This window comes from Microcaecilia unicolor, chromosome 2, assembly GCF_901765095.1.
Source record: "Microcaecilia unicolor chromosome 2, aMicUni1.1, whole genome shotgun sequence".
NCBI classification, from domain to species: Eukaryota; Metazoa; Chordata; class Amphibia; order Gymnophiona; family Siphonopidae; genus Microcaecilia; species Microcaecilia unicolor.
The window spans coordinates 154,767,120-154,787,120 of NC_044032.1; the positions used below are offsets into that span (position 1 = coordinate 154,767,120).

At 44.8% G+C, this 20,001-nt stretch overlaps 1 protein-coding gene across 1 annotated transcript in view; it reads right to left on the reverse strand.

Annotated features, from left to right (window-relative positions):
- Positions 1–6,522, reverse strand: part of CHD1 (chromodomain helicase DNA binding protein 1) — a 560,349-nt gene extending 553,827 nt beyond the window's left edge. Inside the window, 2 exon segments of the mRNA XM_030193417.1 lie at positions 4,379–4,589; positions 5,987–6,522. The gene's annotated coding sequence lies outside the window, so the exon portion shown is untranslated.
- Between the last annotated feature and the right edge of the window lie 13,479 nt (positions 6,523–20,001).

The following is a 20,001-nucleotide window of genomic DNA, read 5'->3' on the forward strand; positions in this document are numbered from 1 at the left end:
AAATACACAAACACATATATACATATATTGCCTCAGATACAGCTCATAAGCCATCAAGGGACAGAGAAATCTTACTGTACCTAAATGTAACTTACATCGAACTACTACTGAAAAGGAAACAACTAAAATCCAAATCCTTCCACAACCCCCCAGGTCAAATGGTAGTTTTCTACTGAATAAATCCCTAAATGAACAGAAGCTGGTACAACTACTAAATATCAGAAAATTAAACATAAATTAAGCATACACAGGAATATATGAAGACAGCGAGAAAAATTAGTGTGCGCTATTCAGCAGCATTTAAGTGCAGTTTGAAGTTGAGCACAAAAAAAAAACATCTTTCATATTCAGTTACTCATATACAGGCATACATGGAGAGCAAGAAAAATCAATATGCACTACTCAGCAGTATTCGAGTGCAGAGTTTTGAAGTCGAACACAAAAAAGGCTTACATATTCAGTTATTCCAAGATCAAAATTCTTCTGACAATACATATATATAGTAAAACACAGTATGCATAGTACTATATTTCTTATAGTATACTCATGCAGCACTGTATAGACACACCTGAGTAGCCTCACGGTTAAAAGCTCAGTTCAAATCCCACTGCAGTTACTTGAGATCTTGGGCAAGACACTTAGGAACCTTTTTACTAAACCATAACATGCTCTAAATGCTAAGTTTATAGGTATACAACGGGCTTCTTCACATTTAGCATGTGCCCAATAAGCTTTACTAAAAAGGACCCTTAATCCTCCAATTCCTAAGGTTCAAACTTAAGGTCAAACTTGCGTTAGAGCCATGTGCTGACACTATATGGCTTCCTGGTGCAAAATTTTATCGCCTCCAATGCAATAAGCAAATAGCTTGCAAATTACACTGTATTTAAGAAAGTGTATGCTGTCTAAAAAAACACAGCGCATACTACTGCATTTATATGCACCCCTTTATTGAACTTAAAAATAAAATGTCTCCCTTCCTTATCAGTGCATGAGCAGAAACTAGCTCACACAATGAGAGGAAGGCAGTCAGAGAAAAAACAAATCCCACTGGACTCCTGGTTCCCCTCTCCATCACCCCGAAATTCCTGGTTGTCTACTGCCCCATTCACCACCTGGCCCCAGAGATAACCCTGCCAAATCCCCCAAAACAAAACAAAAAAATTCATGGTAGTCTAGTAGACCCCCCTCCTCTCCCCAGATATCAAATTAAAAAGCTCCTTGGTGGTCTAGGGGACCCCAACACACATTCCCCTCCTGTGCACCTGGAAGTTAGTAGGCAGGAGCAATGCCCATTTGTTCCTGTCTCCGCATCACCAACCTTAAGAAATAGTAGTGCCTGATCCCCACATGGTGCATCCTGGGAAACGCCATGGGGGGGGGGGGGGGGGGGAGTGGTCAGTCTGCCAAATACAACATCTGTACCTGCACTGAATAGTGAATAAGCCTCATTATCATTTTAAATATGCTGTGCACTGGTGTTTAACCAAAGGCTTTGTGTAGAATTGGCTTGGGAACCCCACTGCGCTGGCCAATCACAGATATTCAGTGACAATTTACAGGATAGTCCCACTGAGTATCCCCAGTAACTGGACATCCCCTAACCGGCTAGGTTAGGGGCAGAGTATGGGTGAAGCCAGCAGCACTTGTTTGGTTGGTGATAATATTCAGTCCGCTAAGCACACAGGACCAAACTCTATAAATGGCGTCTTAAAAATCAGCACCGAAAAAAGCTGCGATCAGCGCTATTCTATAAGCCTTGTCCAAAGTTAGACGAAGTTTATAGACTATGCATAGCGCCTCTCTCTCTCTCTCAATAAAATGTAGGAGCAACCATTTATACCAACTAAAACCTGGTCTAAATGCCTGCGCCTACCTTAGGCACGGATCAGGAGTATTCTACAATGGTGCATGTAATTTAGGAACACCCATGGCCTGCCCTTGCCCCTCCCATGGCCACACCCCCTTTGTGATCCGTGCATTAGAATTTACACGCATAATTTTCTAAGTGTATTCTGTAAAGTGCATGTAAATTCTAATTAGTGTAGATAATTGCTTGTTAGTTGACAATTATCGATGCTGATTAGCTTGTTAAGCGATTAAGTTGCCCACACAAATCAAAACTTTAAACACCGTTTATAGAATCTGGGGGATGAAGTCAGAGCAGAAAAACACACTGTCCTAACATATGCACCAAATTAATTTGGTACCAGTAATATCAATTGTTGCCCAGTTAACTTCCAGGTCAGCACATGTACCTGGATAGTCGATGCTAGGAGCTGGGCATGCCCCAGCACTGAATATCCGGAGTCAGGTCAGCAAGCAGCTGTGAGCGGCTTACAAACCACTTAACACCATGGGCTGAATATTACCCCTTAGGAGAATACCTCACAGAAATTACATGCTAGCAGAATATCGCATCTTGATCACATGTACAAAATAGACAGACCCTGAATAGGAAACAGAAGACCACAGATCAACTGTAGATTGTGATTTCTTCACGTTTCCAGTTCTACATGTACAGCAATGCTAGAGAAAAAGAAACTGAAATGCAAGATATCAGAGATGCACATTTCACAAAACTGACATATTCTAATTAATAAATTCAGAATAACATTTTTTTCTACCTTTGCTGTCTGAGCATTTTAATTTTTCCACTAGTTTTGGTCCAAGTGTCTCCTGTCTGCTTTTCCTGATTCTTCTTTCCAGGGTCTTCTGTCCATTTAACATTTCTTCTCTCTCCATGTCTACCATCTATCTATCTCTCCTCTGCATCTCTTATTTGTCCTGTCCACATCTCCTCTTCGTGTCCATCTCCAGCCTTCCCCCATGTTTAGCATCTGTCCACTCACACTCCTATCCCTCCCTTGTATCCAGTAACCTCTCAGTTCCCTGTCCCTCCACTTGTCCACTGTCTTTTCCCCTTCTCCTGCATCCCTCGCCCTAGGGCCACCATCTATCTCTATTGCCCCTTCAATTTGTTGTCCAGTCTCTCTTCCCCTGCATCCCTCACCATAGGGTCTGCATCTCTCTCTCTCTCCCACCCCCTTGCAGCCAACATCTCTCTCTCTATCCCTCCCTTCCCTTTGTTGTCCAGTCTTTCTATACCTTTACCCTCTGCTCCCTCAATCTTCCACCCATTTTCTCCCTCTTTCCCCATCAAATCACTCCTTCTCTTCCCTCCGACCCCTAATGGAGGAATCCAGCATTTCTTCCCCCTCTCCTCTGTGGATCTGCCATATCTTACTCTTAATCCACCTCAAGGCTGGTATCTCCCTCACTGTCACTTCCCCTGCATACATGGGTCAGGCATCTTTCCCTCGCCCCCAGACCAGCAAGTTTATAGCGGATCACTGGCATTCAGTGCCAGCGATGCAAACATGCTGCTTCTGGCCATCTAGCCCCCTCGGTCTTCCTTCTTACGCATTTCACCTCCTCTGATGCAACTTCTTGTGGGTGGGATGCAGAAGGAAGAAAGACATAGGGGGCCGGCAAGCCAGAGCAGTATGTTTCATCATTGCCACTGAACGCTAGTGATCCACTTCAGCCTGCAGGACCAGGCAGCACGAGAAAGAAGGGAGCGTGTGCGCACCCCAGAGGCTGCGAGCAGGGAGCCAGCAACAAATGTAAAGAACAGCAGCACAGCACACTGACGCTATTGGGTGGCCCTAGACATTTTGTTGGGCTCTCTCAGAGGCCGATGCACAAAGGTCACCATTAAATACAGCAGCCACGGGTGAACTTACCAGCTCACAAACAAAGACCAATGCACAAACGGGGTGGCATGCAAATGAGGAAAAGCACCTTGCAGACACGGGGAGCTGGGGAGAGAACTGCACTCACGAAACGAACTCACCTTCATCTTTGGAACAAATTAGCAGGGCTCTGCATTCATTCTTCCCACCCAACCCCCACAGCTACCTGTGGCAGGAGAAGTAAAGGTCAGCAGAGAACCAGGAGGAGGGGAAGGCTCCCTGCACCAAGCCGGGTGAGGGGGTGATCGGGAGGCAGAGCCTGAAGGGAAAAGGGAATTGGACAGGGGGATCAGCCCTGAAGTTGCCAGAGTGAGGAGGGCTGTTCTCTTGACAGCTCCTGACCTGCTGGACAACCTAGCATGTTAAAGGTAGACACTCCTTTCTGTGCATCGCACAGAATGCTCGTCTGAATGCTGATGAGCTTAATGCAATATATTTGCATTGTTATCAGTAGCTGTTATGGGGAATGCAGAAACCCTTTGTACATTACATTTGCTTTAGACTGGTTACAACCAATCTAAAGCAAACGTTGCCAGCACTGTAAGCTTTGTGCATCAGGCACTCAATGCTAGCTATGTACCTGGGTTAAACACCAAATACAAGCAAAAAATTAAGTCCCTTACCTTGATTCTCCACTGCTGTTGCTTACACTTTCTTCCTCACTGTGCCCATTCATTGTAAATATTCAAGTGTTTAAAAAGTATAAATATAAATCCTCAGTTCATGGCATGCGCTTTAAAAATCCAATTGAGAATTCTCCAAGAACTTTAATATAGTTGCTAAATTCTTCCCTTCTATGAATACTGCATTAATGTGAAATTCTTCCCAGGTTACCTAATGCAGACAAGAAAGTAATAAGGAATATTTTAAGTACTGTATAGGACCAATATCATCACTGTACTTGCCACTATTTTTTTTAAATAACATTCTAATAGTTCAGTGCTTTTATACTTTTATGTCAGTCAAAAATGTAGCTATTGATTGCACAAAAGCAACACCCGCCAACTATTGTCTCAAATTTTATTTTTCATGACAGGCAAAGTAGGTTTACATACACTCCTTGCACGTTAGTTTTATCGATGTCCCCTACACATTACATCTTTACGATGTGAATGAACAGTGGCCTGGACTGAAACCACGTCGAGTACGTCATTCAACGTCAATTTCCCCTCCGACTTGTATTTCCAGCACAGTAGGCTTCCTACTGCACCACACAGTGGAGGGAGGACTAGTGGAATGTGATGGCCACTTCCTTGCTTCTCATCTGAGGAAGAAGGATCGGGCTCTACCTACTCTTTCCCGGTTCGTACTAGCGGCAAATCTCAGCAGCGCTCGATTTCCAACCAAAACGGCAGCAAGCAGAAGGAAACAAAGAAGATTTCAGGCAAGGAGGGAGGAAGGAAGGAAACTCCCACCGACCCTGAAATTGTTATTAAAAAAAAAAAAAAAGCACACACAAAGAAAAAAAAAACATGGACTTCAGGCAGCCTATAGTGGGAGATATCTTTATCAGGTTCTAGAAAAGCATTTGCCTTCAGACTATCCTTCCCCGATCTATGCGTTCAGCTTACAGGCCACCCTTCTCATATTCTGATGGGGGCTTCCAAGAGCTGACCAAGCTGCCCGAGATCCACCTCACTAGGACAGCGAGGTACAACTGGAAAAGAAAGGGACTCTTACTTTCAGGGCATCCCTGGCTAGCTAAACAACACACCCAAAGCACCTCAAGCTATGTTTCCAGTCTCGCCAAATGCCTCTCCCTCCATCAAACCACCGGACCCTCAGCATCTTCCATCGTGGTCTACACAGTCTACCATCTAATCTCCCCACAACGGCCAGAGTACGGCCTCTCCGGTACCCTGTTTTCCACAAGCAGTTTCCATCTAACAAGGGCTCTTGACTCAATCCCTGTGTCGCCAGTACATATCTTCCTTCCCCCGTCCTCCATCTCAAAGAATGCAGCTACCCAGCATAGCAGCCAACTTTTCAAACCGCTTAAACCAAATGGAAGTCACCCCTCCCTGGACCCAATCCAGAAGTTTGCTCAATATTAGGCAGGGCTGCTTAACTACTGACAAAACTAGCACCTATGCCACCCACCAACTTCTCCCGAAGAAAGGCGCACTCGACCCCACTGGCTCTCACCGGCCTCACTGTATCCCTGGCAACGGCAGCAGCACAACCTCTGCGGGCCTTGGCAGAGCCGGCGTCTCGGCGCAGCTTTTTCTTACCTGGCTCACACCAGCGGTTCAGACGCTTAAGCTGTCTGGGAAGCGGCGGACAGGCGCGCGCGCATCTATCTGTGTGTGGGTAAAACCCTGCAGAGCGGCTCGAGCTCCAACGTCCTTTCTTCCTCCAGTGTCCGTTCCCGGCACCTGGCAGTGGTTGACCCTTTGCTCCTCAATCAGTCCTATCAAAAAGGAAAGGAAAATCCAGCTCTCGCTGAGGGCTGCTCGCTTACACACAGGTACCGGGCCTTCCAACCCTTCCGGCTCTGGAATCCCTTCTCCGGCCCACAGCTACAGGATTAAGAACAAGCGATAATCCGTCGGTTCCTTCCTAAATTTAAAGATATCGCGCTAGTTCATAGTTAACACTATCAAAATAACAAAAGCGCATAAGAATAGCAACAATACAAGAGAGACTTCCTTTAAAACGCCTTCGTTTTCACGCTCTTATTTCCCGGCAGCAGCAGCCGCCATGACGCCGACGCCACTAGCCATCCAACCTCAGGATGGAAACCCCGGGCGTGACGTCACTGAAGCATAGCCGGGGTATGTTGGGCCGATGGCGGCTGTTGCACGAGACCTGAGCGCGAGCTCTGGGATAAAAGAGGAGGAGCGTGGCACTGAGCCATGGCGGGCGTCCGAAGGAGAGAATGCACTGTGGGAGGTGGGAGAGAGTGCGCCGGAGCCAGTTGTGCTAGGTTGCTCTTGCACAGTCTGGTTGGGTGGGCGGTTTGATGAGTTCGCGCTGCCCTGCTTCGCGGCCTGACCGTTTGTTTACGTTTTTGTTCGATGTGGATGTTAAGGGTGTTTTCAGGATTTTATTGTAAGATTTACTTGAGAGAGTAGGGTTGTAAGGGTAATTTCTCCCCTCTTGTTTAGTAACTCGCTGTATTAAAAAAAAAAAATTACAACGTTGGAGGCTATTTATTACTTTTTATTGTGAGGGTTTATTTACCGTATTTTTTTTTTTTTAAGATTCACCCAAAGTGTGTACTCGGTAATGGCATTATTGTTGTACGTTCCCGCCCGTAACCTCCGTTCACAGGATAAATCCCTCCTCTCAGTACCCTTCTCCGCCACCTCCAGGCTCCGCTCATTCTTCCTCGCCTCACCCTATGCTTGGAACAACCTTCCTGAACCCTTACGCCAAGCCCCCTCCCTGCCCGTCTTCAAGTCTTTGCTTAAAGCCCACCTCTTCAATGCTGCGTTCGGCACCTAACCCTTACCGTTCAGTGAATCCAGACTGCCCCAATTTGACTGCCCCTATCGGACCAACCGTTCACTTGTCTATTAGATTGTAAGCTCTTTGAGCAGGGACTGTCTCTCTTTGTTAAATTGTACAGCGCTGCGTAACCCTAGTAGCGCTCTAGAAATGTTAAGTAGTAGTAGTAGTAGGAGTGTTGTGTGCGTGCGGTTTCGGATGTGTTTTTAAGAGAAAGTAAAGAATAGCAACAAATACTAAAGAAGATGGAATGGCTCTATATAGATTGCAAGAGATGTAGCAAAACCCAGAATCAACCTTGAGGAAAATTCTGACTCCCTGCTCCAAAGTAGTGCCAGTCAAAACAAATGAAGGGTTTGGTCCATTCTAGGGAAGCTGCCTAATAGCATTACAGCCTTAGCTTTTGAAAGGACATATAAAATCTAGAAATAAGGTGTTTCCTGGGGTTAATCCTTCCCGGAAAGGGTCCACCAGAGAGGTACGAGGACATCTATATAAATAAATCCCACCTCGAACATTCTGAAGCTCACTGCAAGGCAGTGAAGCACTGAACTCCTGTACAGGGTTGCCATATAAAAAAAAAAAATTCCCACACAAAACCGCTCAAAAACCGCACACACCCCACCCCTGATGTCATCAACCCCGCCCCTTCCATCATCACACCCACCCCTTCCGTCATCAGCCCCACCCCTTCTGTCATCACCCCCGCCCCCGTCGTCGTCAGCCCTGCCCAATACATCAACAAACCCCGCCCAAAACGTCACAAACCCCGCCTCTGTCGCCATTAGCCCCACCCCCCGCCGGCCGAAAAACCGCCCCAAAACCCACATAGAAAAAAAGAAAACGAGCCCAAAAAACCGCAACCCGCCGCGGGCAAAAGTTTCACGCCCCATCTGGACATAAAACGCTACCTCAACGTTCTGAAAACAACCTACTGAAAGACATCCCTAAACAGTTCGTAAGTTCATGGTGGTGAAGCCTTCAAAATCACCATCTCTATGCCTCGCCCTCGCGTCTAACGTCATGTCGTCGAGGGCGGAACACAGAGAGTGAAGGGACTGCAACCCCCTCCAACAAACAACGAACCAGGCAGGGGGAGGAGTAGGGAAACATGCGCAGCACACCCTCCATTGCCCCAGGTAAAAATATCGACGCTACATCACGAAGCCCCACCCCCTACCCCTTCCCTCCTCCATGCATCATCCGACCCCTCCCGCTGCCACATCACGAAGCCCCTCCCCCAATCCACCGCCTCCCCACCCACAACGGCAGCCAATACATAAACACAACAAGAAAACAACTCATACAACGCACCTCCGTACACAACCATCTCAGATTGCCAGACGTCTCTGCAGCCGCTCCTCCTCTACCCTCAACGTCACTGCCCCTGCAGGGAGACCCCGGAGGAACGCACAGACGTCAGGGGAGAGGAGGAGCACCTGCAGAGACGTATGCCAATCTTAGATGGTTCTCTACGGAGGTGCGTTTTGCGACACTCTGTTGTTTTGTTTTTCTTCTCTTTATCTACCGGCTCCTGCTGCTCAAAAGGAGAAGCAGCAGGGGCCGGCCACCATTACCATTCGCGGTTCTGGGTGGTGAGGGGGGCCATGAAGGCGCGGGGAGGGGCTTCGTGATGTGCCCGGGTAGGGGGGTCGGGTGATCGGCAAGGGGGGGGGGGGGGAAACCTTGCTAGCGCCCATTTCATTAGAAACAGAAACAGGCCTTTTTTTACTAGTAGTAACATAGTAGACGACGGCAGAAAAGACCCGCACGGTCCATCCAGTCTGCCCAACAAGATAAACTCGTGTATACCTTACCTTGATTTGTACCTGTCTTTTTCAGGGCACAGACCGTATAAGTCTGGCCAGCACTATCCCCTCCTCCCAACCACCAGCCCCGCCTCCCACCACCAGCTCTGGCACAGACCGTATAAGTCTGCTCAGCACTGTTCCCCGCCTCCTAACCACCAGTCTCGCCTCCCACCTCCGGATCTGGCACAGACCGTATAAGTCTGCCCACCACTATCTTTGCCTCCCCACCACCAACCCTCTTCCCCTCACCGGCTCCACCACCCAATTTCGGCTAAGCTACAAGCCGTGCATTCCTAGGCAGGGGCCCATTTGAGCCTTGTCTTCCTACTTTATTGTGGAGGGCAAGGAGTAAGGTTACCATAGGTGCCCTAAGGAAAAAAAAAAGGGCACATGCCCCACTCCCTGTCACACCCCACCCCAAAGAAAGCCAGATTCCTTCTCTTCCCTCCTCCCATGTAGATTCCCTCCACCCACATGATTCCATTCACTACCCCTCCCTTCCTTTACCATACCTGAGTGTGGTGGTCTAATGACCTATTCTGGGCAGAAAAGAGCCCAATTACTACTACTACTACTTAACATTTCTAAAGCGCTACTAGGGTTACGCAGCGCTGTACAATTTAACAGAGAAGGACAATGGCTGCCGAGAGTTCAAGTGAAACCGGACGTATGGTAACCCTGTTGGCAAGGAGAAATCATGGGTATTGATAGTCCGATCCACAGTCTGTCCCTTGAGGCCTATTGAGAGAAAAAGAGGCAAGTTGTCATGAGTTTGATTCCCACTGCAGCTCCTTGTGACTATGGGCAAGTCACTTAAGCCTCCAGTGCCCCTGGCAGTGGCGTAGCTACGTGGTGCCTGAGGGGGCCGGGGCTCCCGCAGATTTACCCCAGGACCCCCCTCCCGGCGAACCCGCCCCCGCCGCCACCTACCTTTACTTTTGCTGGCGGGGGATCCCACTCCCCGCCAGCCGACGTCTTCCCAGTCCTTCCTGCTCTTCAGTTTGTTTGCTGACGTCCTGCAGGTAATTGTACGTGCAGGACGTCAGACTCAGAGAACACGTCAGCAAACAAATTGAAGAGCAGGAAGCGACTGAGAAGAAGACGTCGGCTGGCGGGGAGTGGGATCCCCTGCCAGCAAAAGTAAAGGTAGGCTGCAGCGGCGGCGGGTTCGCGGCGGGAGGGGGGGTGGCGGCAATGTCGGCGGTGGGGGGGGCGGCGCCGGGGGGAGGGCTAAAATGTGCCCCCTCCCCCCGGGCTCTGGACCCCTCCCCCACGGAAGGCTGGCTACGCCCCTGGCACAAAATAAGTACCTGAATATATGTAAATCGCTTTGAATGTAGTTGCAAAACCTCAGAAAAGCGGTATGTCAAGTCCCACTTCCCATATAAATAGAATCAGGGGTTGCCAGTCTGATTCACAGCTGTCCCTTGAGACACAGTATGCCATAAGGATAAGAAAGGAGAGGTTATTGGAGAGATCTGATTCTATCCTTTAGAAAAAGAAACAGATTACAGTTATTGCTAGTCTACAGTCCTGACAGTGAAAGGATTAAAGCAAGGAATAATGATCTGATGAGTACTGGAGACCTGCATAAGATAGAACCCAATTCCTGAGTAAATTCCTGACCTGCCTAACCCTAGGGTTAAGCACTAGGAACAAAGAGCCGATAAGTCATAGTGAGAAGAGAAATATTAGGAGCTTTGAAGGACAGCACTGACTAAAAATATTGGAAACTTGGGCATATCTTATTCCCTAATGATTATCAGCTAAGAGTCTATATAAAGAAAAGAGTGGGCTGCTAAAAGCTCTGAGAGTGAAGGAGGCACTCATAGAGGAGCACACTCATCTATCAGCAGAGCAGTATACAGGAGATGCCAGAGACCTGAAAAGAGAGCCCACATCAGAAGAAACCATAAACTTTGAACACTTTTGATACTTTTTGCAACTATCTTACTTTGTATTTATTGACTGCAGTTGTCCAAATTTGGCATGCGACAACACCGCAGTAGCTATACTACAGCATTGTAAAAGGGCCCCTAAGTTCCTTTGGGCACTGGTGCTTAAATATACTGGACCTAAATCATCAAAGCTGTTCTCCCTGTCTGTACTTACTGGAAAGCATGTAATAAATCAGGTGAATTGTACTTTTACTTTCCACAAGTCTACTTCCATATTTAAGATTTTCTTTGCCAAAAATGGTAGCACATATAACAGTTCCATGGAATATGCAGCCCACTCTATACTGTGATTTGGAAATGACTGATTATATCTATACTTGTTTTGGATTCTCAGTTGCCAGATGACGGTAATTTCTACTAAGATATTAAAGATTGTCTCTGGTTGTTTTCACAACAGCTTGATAAGCTTAGAGTCTCATTTGGTCACCCTGATGCTGGCTGCAGTGCAGACTATTCTTTATCCCACTCGCATCACAGCTGTCCACCTACAAACTCAGCATTCACCTCCGATCTGTCACATTTGATAATGAAGGTCAGAGGAAACCGAGTTCTTTTTTAATGGTTGTCAGGGTGTCCATGGGAGCAGCTTGTTGGCGCAATTTAGAGTTGTATAATACTCATAGGATGTTATGCAGACTCTAATCATTAATTTTGTTATATACATCAACAAATGTTTTTAACACATTTCTTCTATTATGTGTGTAGTCATGAAATCAAATGTTCATAATTTATTTTACTTATAATACCAAAATAGTTGCTTTGTTTTTTCAAACCAAATATTTTTCACACAGCAATAAAGTAAATTGTATAAATGCAGATAAATTACCAATATTGTCAGTAAAATGTACACTACTGGAATTCTCTTCAAACTGTTCAATATACATATACTCAATGTATTTCCAGCTGGCTTTACATTATAGCTTCTCTCCCAAGAATAAGGTGTGGAGGTGGTTGAGAAGGAAGGATCCTGAGGTTAGGATCATCAGTTGTGACTTCAGCGTGTTTCCTGAAAAGCTGCCAAATTTATCCTTCAAACCCTAGAACTTGGGTTGACCTTATATGGCCACAAGGTAGCTGCAGCCCCTCCAGAACCTTATCAAGTGGCAGCCAGCAAGGTGATAATTAGGTTGGTTCCTGTTGCTTCTTCATCTCAGTGAGGTATGGTAAATCTGAGATCTTTCTCCAACCTGGATTTCAAGTATACGATCATTCCTTTCCAAAGACAGGATCATAGGTTTGATCGAATTTTGGGCCCTTTTTACTAAACCACACTAGCGATTCCTGACGCAGTAATGCCAACAAAACCCATTCACTTTGGGCTTCGTTGGCACCACTGCACAGGAATCGCTAGCATGGGTTGGTAAAAGAAGCCCTTTGTTTGCTTCAACAGTTTTATAGTCTGTTATGCTAAAAACAGATTTGTCCAAGCCAGATAAGAAACAAAACACAAAGGGGTCCTTTTACTAAGCCACACTAAAAAGTGGCTAGTGCTGTTGTCAGCATGTGAGTTTCCCACACTCTGCAGCCATTTTTAGAGTGGCAGTAAAATGGCTGCGTTCTGTGTTTTTTTTTTTTGTTTGTTTGTTTTGTAGTGGCTGTGTGTTAATTTCCCCTATTAGCATCTGGCCATTACTTCTGGAAGCCCTTGCCATCTCCTATTTAGGAGGCAGTAAGGGCTCCCATGCTACTCCTGTGCTAATAGGGTAGCGCGTGGTAATGTGCCTGCTCTGCCTGATTAGTGCAGGCATGCCTACTGTCAGCCCCAGACATGCCTCCCACACTGGAAAATAAAAAAGATTTTTCAGTGTGGAATTATTGCACACTAAGTGGGAGATTCTATATTTGGTGCCTAAAAAAAAAAAAAAATCACAGAAAACATTTTCACCTCAGCATATTCTATAAGCGGCACCTAGATTAGGCATGGTATATAGAATACACTTGGTTGATATCCCAGTGCCTAAAACTACGCGCCTCCATTTACACCAACAAAAACATGATGTATATTTTGGCACACAAATCTAGGTGCAGAGGGCCATATTCTATAACTATGCGTGGAAATTTCGGAATGCCCAAAAAATGCCCATTTCTCTGCCCCCTATCCACACCCCTTCTTGTCTGTGCATGTTAGAAGGTGCAGTGTGTTATGGAATATGCTTAGCTAGTTGTGCACGTAAATTCGAATTATTGCCAATTATTGCTTGTTAAGTGCTACTGTCAATGCTAATTAGCTTGTTAAGCCAATTAAGTTATGCACGTTGTTATAGAATCCACCTGGATTTCGGTGCGGATCTCTAGGTACACTATATAAAATCCTGAGGTAAGTGGAACACTACCATGGGGTGCCTCTGTGTCCCATGCTAGTGTTCTTTTAGTGTGTGGAAGACCTACTGTGGCTTAGTAAAAGGGTCCCAAATAAAATTTCCACTCCTTTAGTTCCTATTTTAAAATACATTATGTATATCAGACTGTATTATTCTAATATGAGTCAAACACGATTTTTAATACTCAGTATCATTGTTTGACAGAATTTTCTGTGTTCATCTAAAGCTAGATAACAGGGTGGCCTGGTTTTTAGAAATATGGGGCTGAGTATTTGAAGAACAGGCTTTCTCTCTGTGTTGTACCTTTGAGGTACACCCTTATCCATACCCTTGACAAAGGAAATACCACATTCCTTATTATCCATGCCAGGTCAGTCCAGGTGAGTGGGTTATATCCCCCTGCCAGCAGATGGAGACAGAAATGCTCAGAGTTGATTTCACTCCCATGTAAGGGTTTGATACTGCGTTCGGCTCCTCAGTATTTCTCTGGTCTCCAACAGATAGTGTAGATGTGTGGGCTGCTGTAGCAGCTAAGTTCCCAATGGAATGTAAACCAAGTCTTTTTGGGACTGATTTCCCTTCTGATGGAGTTTGTGTTCCCACACCATTAGGTCCAGCATCAGGAGGTCCTTGGTGGGGCTGGTGGCAAAAGTTACTGATGGCACACTCTCTGTTCTTGGAGAGCAAGAGAGAGTTAGTTTCCGATGTTGCTGTTCTGTCCCTCCACTTATGGTATGTCCATGGAAAAAAAGGGAGGCACTGCACCACAGGTAATTCATAGTAGTTCAGCATATCAGGCAGTGCATTCAACCTTCTGTATAGGAAGGAAGTACTATGGCACACATGGAACAGGGCATTGTTAGCATTCCTGTCTTTGTGGGTTCTACAGAAATTTTACTGCTACTTCATGTCAAAAATAAGTTAACAAGTATGTCAGGTCCTTGACCTCCTATTTTCCTCAGGTAAACAAGTGGGGGGAAGTACCATGGATGCTGTAGATAGATGATAGATCCTGTCCAGCCTCAATTCTCTGCTAACTTATTTTAGCAAGCAACCTCAAAGACATGTTAGCTCTTTTTTTTCCTGCTTTCCTAGCTAGCAAAGCAATGGTGTGAACAGCCTTCAGAACAGTTTCTCCTCTCCTCTATATAAGCTTCCTAGAATGCTTTTGAAGGCCATATTAGATTTGTGATACATTAATTTTACTGCAGCCTGAGAATAAAAAAAAAACAGGACCTTAGAGATGGTCCCCGATTTTTGGCCATAATGGAAACCGAGGACACCCATCTCAGAAATGATCAAATCCCAGCCATTTGGTCGTGGGAGGAGCCAGCATTCATAGTGCACTGGTCCCCCTGACATGCCAAGACACCAACTGGGCACGCTAGAGGGCACTGCAGTGGACGTCACAAATTGCTCCCAGGTGTATAGCTCCCTTACCTTGTGTGCTGAGCCCCCCAAAACCTGCTCTCCACAACTGTACACCACTACCATAGCCCTAAGGGGTGAAGGGGGGGGCAACTACATGTGGGTACAGTGGGTTTGTGGTGGGTTTAGAAGGGCTCACATTTACCACCACAAGTGTAACAGGTAGGGGGTGTTGGCCTGGGTCTGCCTGCCTGACGTGCACTGCACCCACTAAAACTGCTCCAGGGACCTGCATACTGCTGTCATGGAGCTGGGTATGATATTTGAGGCTGGAAAAAATATTTTTAAAATTTTGTTTTGAGGGTGGGAGGGGGTTAGTGACCACTGGGGGAGTAAAGGGAGGTCATCCCTAATCCCCTCCGGTGGTCATCTGGTCATTTAGGGCACATTTTTGTGGCTTGGTCGTAAGAAAAAAAAGGACCAGGTAAAGTCATCCAAGTGTTCATCAGGGACGCCGTTCTTTTTTCCATTATTGGTCGAGGACGCCCATGTGTTTAGCATGCCCCAGTCCTGCCTTCGCTACGCCTCCGACACACCCCCATGAACTTTGGTCGTCCCTGCACCGGAAAGCAGTTGACGCCCAAAATCGGCTTTCAATTATGCCGATTTGGGCGACCCTGTGAGAAGGACGCCCATATTGCGATTTGTGTCAAAAGATGGGCGCCCTTCTCTTTCGAAAATAAGCCTGATGGTCACTTATCTCTGAAAAACTCTCCCTTTTGTGTTGAGTGTTTGACAGGAGATCCTCTAGTTCCATGGTCGTCTCAGTAGATTCTTGATAGAAGATCTGTTTTTGTACCTACCACCTAGTTTTAACAAATCAATAAGAGTCTAATACTTGCTTTTTGTGTTCATGTAAGTAATGTGCATTTTCACAAGTTTCCTTCTTTTTTTTTTACTGTTTCTAGTTTTCCCATAAAATTTAAATAAGGAAACCCTAACTAGAATGTTTTTCTGACCTCAGTTTTTATCTGGGTAAGATTAGTTTTTTTCCTTATGATTTTTTTAAACTGCAGCTCCTAAAGAAATCTCTGATTTAATTAGAAGTGCCATAAGGAGGAGCTTTAATAATGAACCCTCATTAATTCACTCTCACACATAACTTGCACTTATCAATGTCAGGTTTCAGTTGAATTAAATTTCTCTCAGTAAGTACCACCATACCTTTCTTTAAAGCAGTTTTTCTGAAGTTTTTACTGAAAACATCAGATATACTGTAGCCACTTTGGGATCAATAAGTCAGCCTTTGTCACTTAACTGTTAGAGTTGTAATAAAATAGAGCAGAGCCTCACCACGCAGACTCATTCTCAACCCAATAGTTTCCTCTCACAGGTTCCTTGAAACCTAGCGTAAAGTGTTCTATTTACTGAGAATTGTTCTCTTAAACACTTCCTGTTTTGAATATCATCCAGCGTGAAGTGATTACTGCTGTTGACAGCTTCAGACTTTCACTATTTCTCTCACACAGTCTCTGCACAGCCTAATTAAAAAAAAATATATATATATATAGAATATTTGACAGATAATATTTTTAAAAATTCATTTCATTCAAACTTGTCATTTAGTTAGCAGTCAAACTGAAAGAAAATGTACTCATTTCCTCACAGTTTTTCTCATTTCACTCACCCACTATCTAACTGAGCTCCAGCTCTTTTACCCAAATAAGGAGAAAGTATGTCTTACCTGATCATTTTCTTTCATTTAGACCTGTGGGTTATGTCCACTGACCAGCGGATGGAGACAGAGTTAAAAATGCAGTTCTATGAGATTCACCCCTTAAGGGCATTGTACAGCCTTAGAATACTCATCAGCTTATTTTCGAAAGAGAAAGACGCCCATATTTCGACCCAAATCAGAAGATGGTTGTCTTTCTCCCATCGGTATAATCGAAAGCCGATTTTGGGCATCTTCAACTGCAATCTGTCGCGGAAACGGCCAAAGTTGACAGAGGCATGGTGAAGGCGGGACTGGGGGCGTGTTTATCGGCCGAGGAGAGATGGGCGTCCTCAGCTGATAATCGAAAAAAGAAAGGCGTTTTAGCGCAAATTTGGGTCACTATTTTTGGACCCTTTTTTTTTCTCGAACAAGTCCCAAAAAAGTGCCCTAAATGACCAGATGACCACCCCTGACTCCCCCAGTGGTCACTAACCCCCTCCCACCCCAAAAAAACCTTTAAAACCTTTTTTTCCAGCCTGTATGCCAGCCTCAAATGTCATACCCAGCTCCATCACAGCAGTATGCAGGTCCCTGGAGCAGTTGTTAGTGGGTGCAGTGGACCCAGGCCCACCCCCCCCCCCCACCACCTGTCACACTTGTGGTGCTAAATGGGAGCGTTCCAAACCGCCCCCAAAAACCACTGTACCCACATCTAGGTGTCCCCCTTCAGCCATAAGTGCTATGGTAATGGTGTAGAGTTGTGGGGAGTGGGTTTTGGGGGGCTCAGCACCCAAGGGAAGGGAGCTATGGACTTCAGAGGTAGTTAACTTTTTTTAAAATTATTACAAGTGCCCCCTAGGGTGCCCGATTGGTGTCCTGGCATGTGAGGGGGACCAGTGCACTATGAAGCCTGGCCCCTCCCACGAACCAGTGCCTTGGATTTATTCGTTTTTGAGCTGGGCACCTTTGGTTTCCATTATCGCTGAAAAACGATACCGCCCAGCTCAAATCCGCACAAATCCAATGCATTTGGCTGGCACAAACCGTATTATCGGAAAAAAGATGGACACCCATTTTTTTTTCGAAATACAGTTTGTCCCGCCCCTTCACGTACCCGTTCTCGGAGATAGACGCCCATGGAGATGGGTGTTCGCGTTCGATTATGCCCCTCTCGGTATTTCAAATGACCAAGCAGTGGTGCTCATTTTCATACTTCAGTCAAATGTATTTATCTGTTACTTTACCAACAAGCACTGTTGTACTCTAATAACGACACTGCAATACAGAGAGGGTCAAAGTACAGACTATACAAACCAAACAAAAAGCACCAAGAGCCTTCAAACTAGGAACAAATATTTAATTTGTTTGATACAGGCTGTGTTTCAGCACACAGTGCCTGTATTGAAACATAATAAAGATACAAGTGTGATATACTTTTACAATGAATCAATATTTTACACAAAAAGAAAAGAAAGGACCACCATGCAGCAACACAGTTCTCAAATAGGGTAGGACTCTAAACTTCTGCCTGAACAAAGCCCATGCCAAGGGTACTCAAAAAAAACTCAAGCATGAAATTGCTGATCTGCTGTTAGTAATATGTATCCTGTCATTAAAACCGTCCGTAGAACCTGAAGATTGGAGGGTGGCCAGTGTAATGCCGATTTTTTAAAAGGGTTCCAGGGGTGATGTGGGAAATTACAGACCAATATGCCTGACATCAGTGTCGGGCAAAATAATAGAAACCTTTTGATGTTTAAATTTGGATGTTTCATTTGATTTTTATCATTTTTTGCATTTTTTAAAGTTATGTATTTAATGTATGTAAACAGATTTTTTTTGTAGACTCCTGAGATAGGTCTTACAGCTGAAACATGACTCGTGTTGACTTATTGATACCTATCAATAATTCCTGCACTGCACCATTGTTTTCGGACTTTTGTTGTCATCTTTGCTGTTTGTGTGTGGGGAAAGTATTATAAAGAATAAAATTACAGAACACATAAATAAACATGGTTTAATAGGACAGAGTCAGCATGAGTTAAGCCAAGGGAAGTCTTACCTCACCAATTTGCTTCATTTCTTTGAAGGCATGAATAAATATATGGCTAAAGGTGAGCCAGTTGATGTAGTGAATCTACATTTTCAGAAAGCTTTTGACAAAGTTCCTCATGAAAGACTCCTGAGAAAATTAAAGAGTCATGGGATAGGAGGCAATTTTCTGGTGTGGATTAGGAATTGATTATTGGACAAAAAACAGAGGGTAGGGTTAAATGGTCATAAATGGTCATTTCTCTCAATGGAATAGGGTAAATAGTGGAGTGCTACAGAGATCTGTACTGGGACCAGTGCTATTTAACGTATTTATAAATGATATAAAAATCAGAACAACAAGTAAGGTGATTAAATTTGCAGACTAAAAAATTGCAGGAAAACCGTAGGAAGTTGGAAGGCTGGGCGTCCAAATTGCAGATGAAATTTATTCTGGACAAATGCAAGGTTATGCACATTGGAAAAAATAATTTGAATCATAGATACCTGATGCTAGGTTCCACCTTGGGGGTCAGCACTCAAGAAAAAGATCTAGGTGTCGATGTAGATAATATGTTGAAATCTTCTGCTCAGTGTGTGGTGGCAGCCAAAAAAAGCAAACAGGATGCTAGGAATTATTAGGAAAGAGATGGTGATCAAGACCAAAAATACTATAATACCTCTGTATCGCTCCATGGTGCAACCCCACCTTGAATTTTGCATTCAGTTCTGGTTGCTGTATCTCAATAAAAAGAAATAGCAGAATTGGAAAAGATTCAAAGAAGAGCAATCAAAAATGATAAATTGGATGGAACTCCTCTCATATGAGGAAAGGCTAAAGAGGTTAGGGTTCTTCAGCTTGGAAAAGAGATAGATGAGGGACGATATGACTGAGGTCTACAAAATCCTGAGTGGTGTAGGACAAGTAGAAGTAAATCGATGTTTTACTTGTTCCAAAAGTACAAAGACTAGGGGATACTTGAGGAAGTTCATGGCAATACATTTAAAACAAATAGGAGGAAATATTTAACTCAAAGAATAGTTGAGCTCTGGAACTGTTTGTCAGAGAATGTAGTAACAGTGGTTAGCATATCTGGGTTTAAAAAAGGTTTGGACAAGATCCTGGAGGAAAAGTCATAGTCTGCTACTGAGACAAGTATGGGGAAGCTACTGCTTTGCCCTGGAATTGGTAGCATGGAATGTTGCCATGATTTGGGTTTCTGCCAGGTACTTGTGACCTGGATTGGCCACTGTTGGAAACAGGATACTGGTCTAGATGAACTATTGGTCTGACCCAGTATGGCTATTCTTATGTTCTTGTGTTGAATGATAGGAAGTTTGGAGGCATTATGGACTGAATTCTATAAATGGTGCCTAAAAACTTGGCGCTGAAAAAGACAGCATTAAGCATTTCTACAAATGGTTAGGTGCTGTTTATAAAATAGCACTTAGCACCAGGAACTACAACTACATTTAGATGTGACCATTTACACCAACAAAACCTTGGTGTAAATCCCAATGTCTAAATTAGGTGTGGATCCCCTTTACAACAATGTGTGCAAATAAAAGGAATGCCCCTGATCTGCCTGC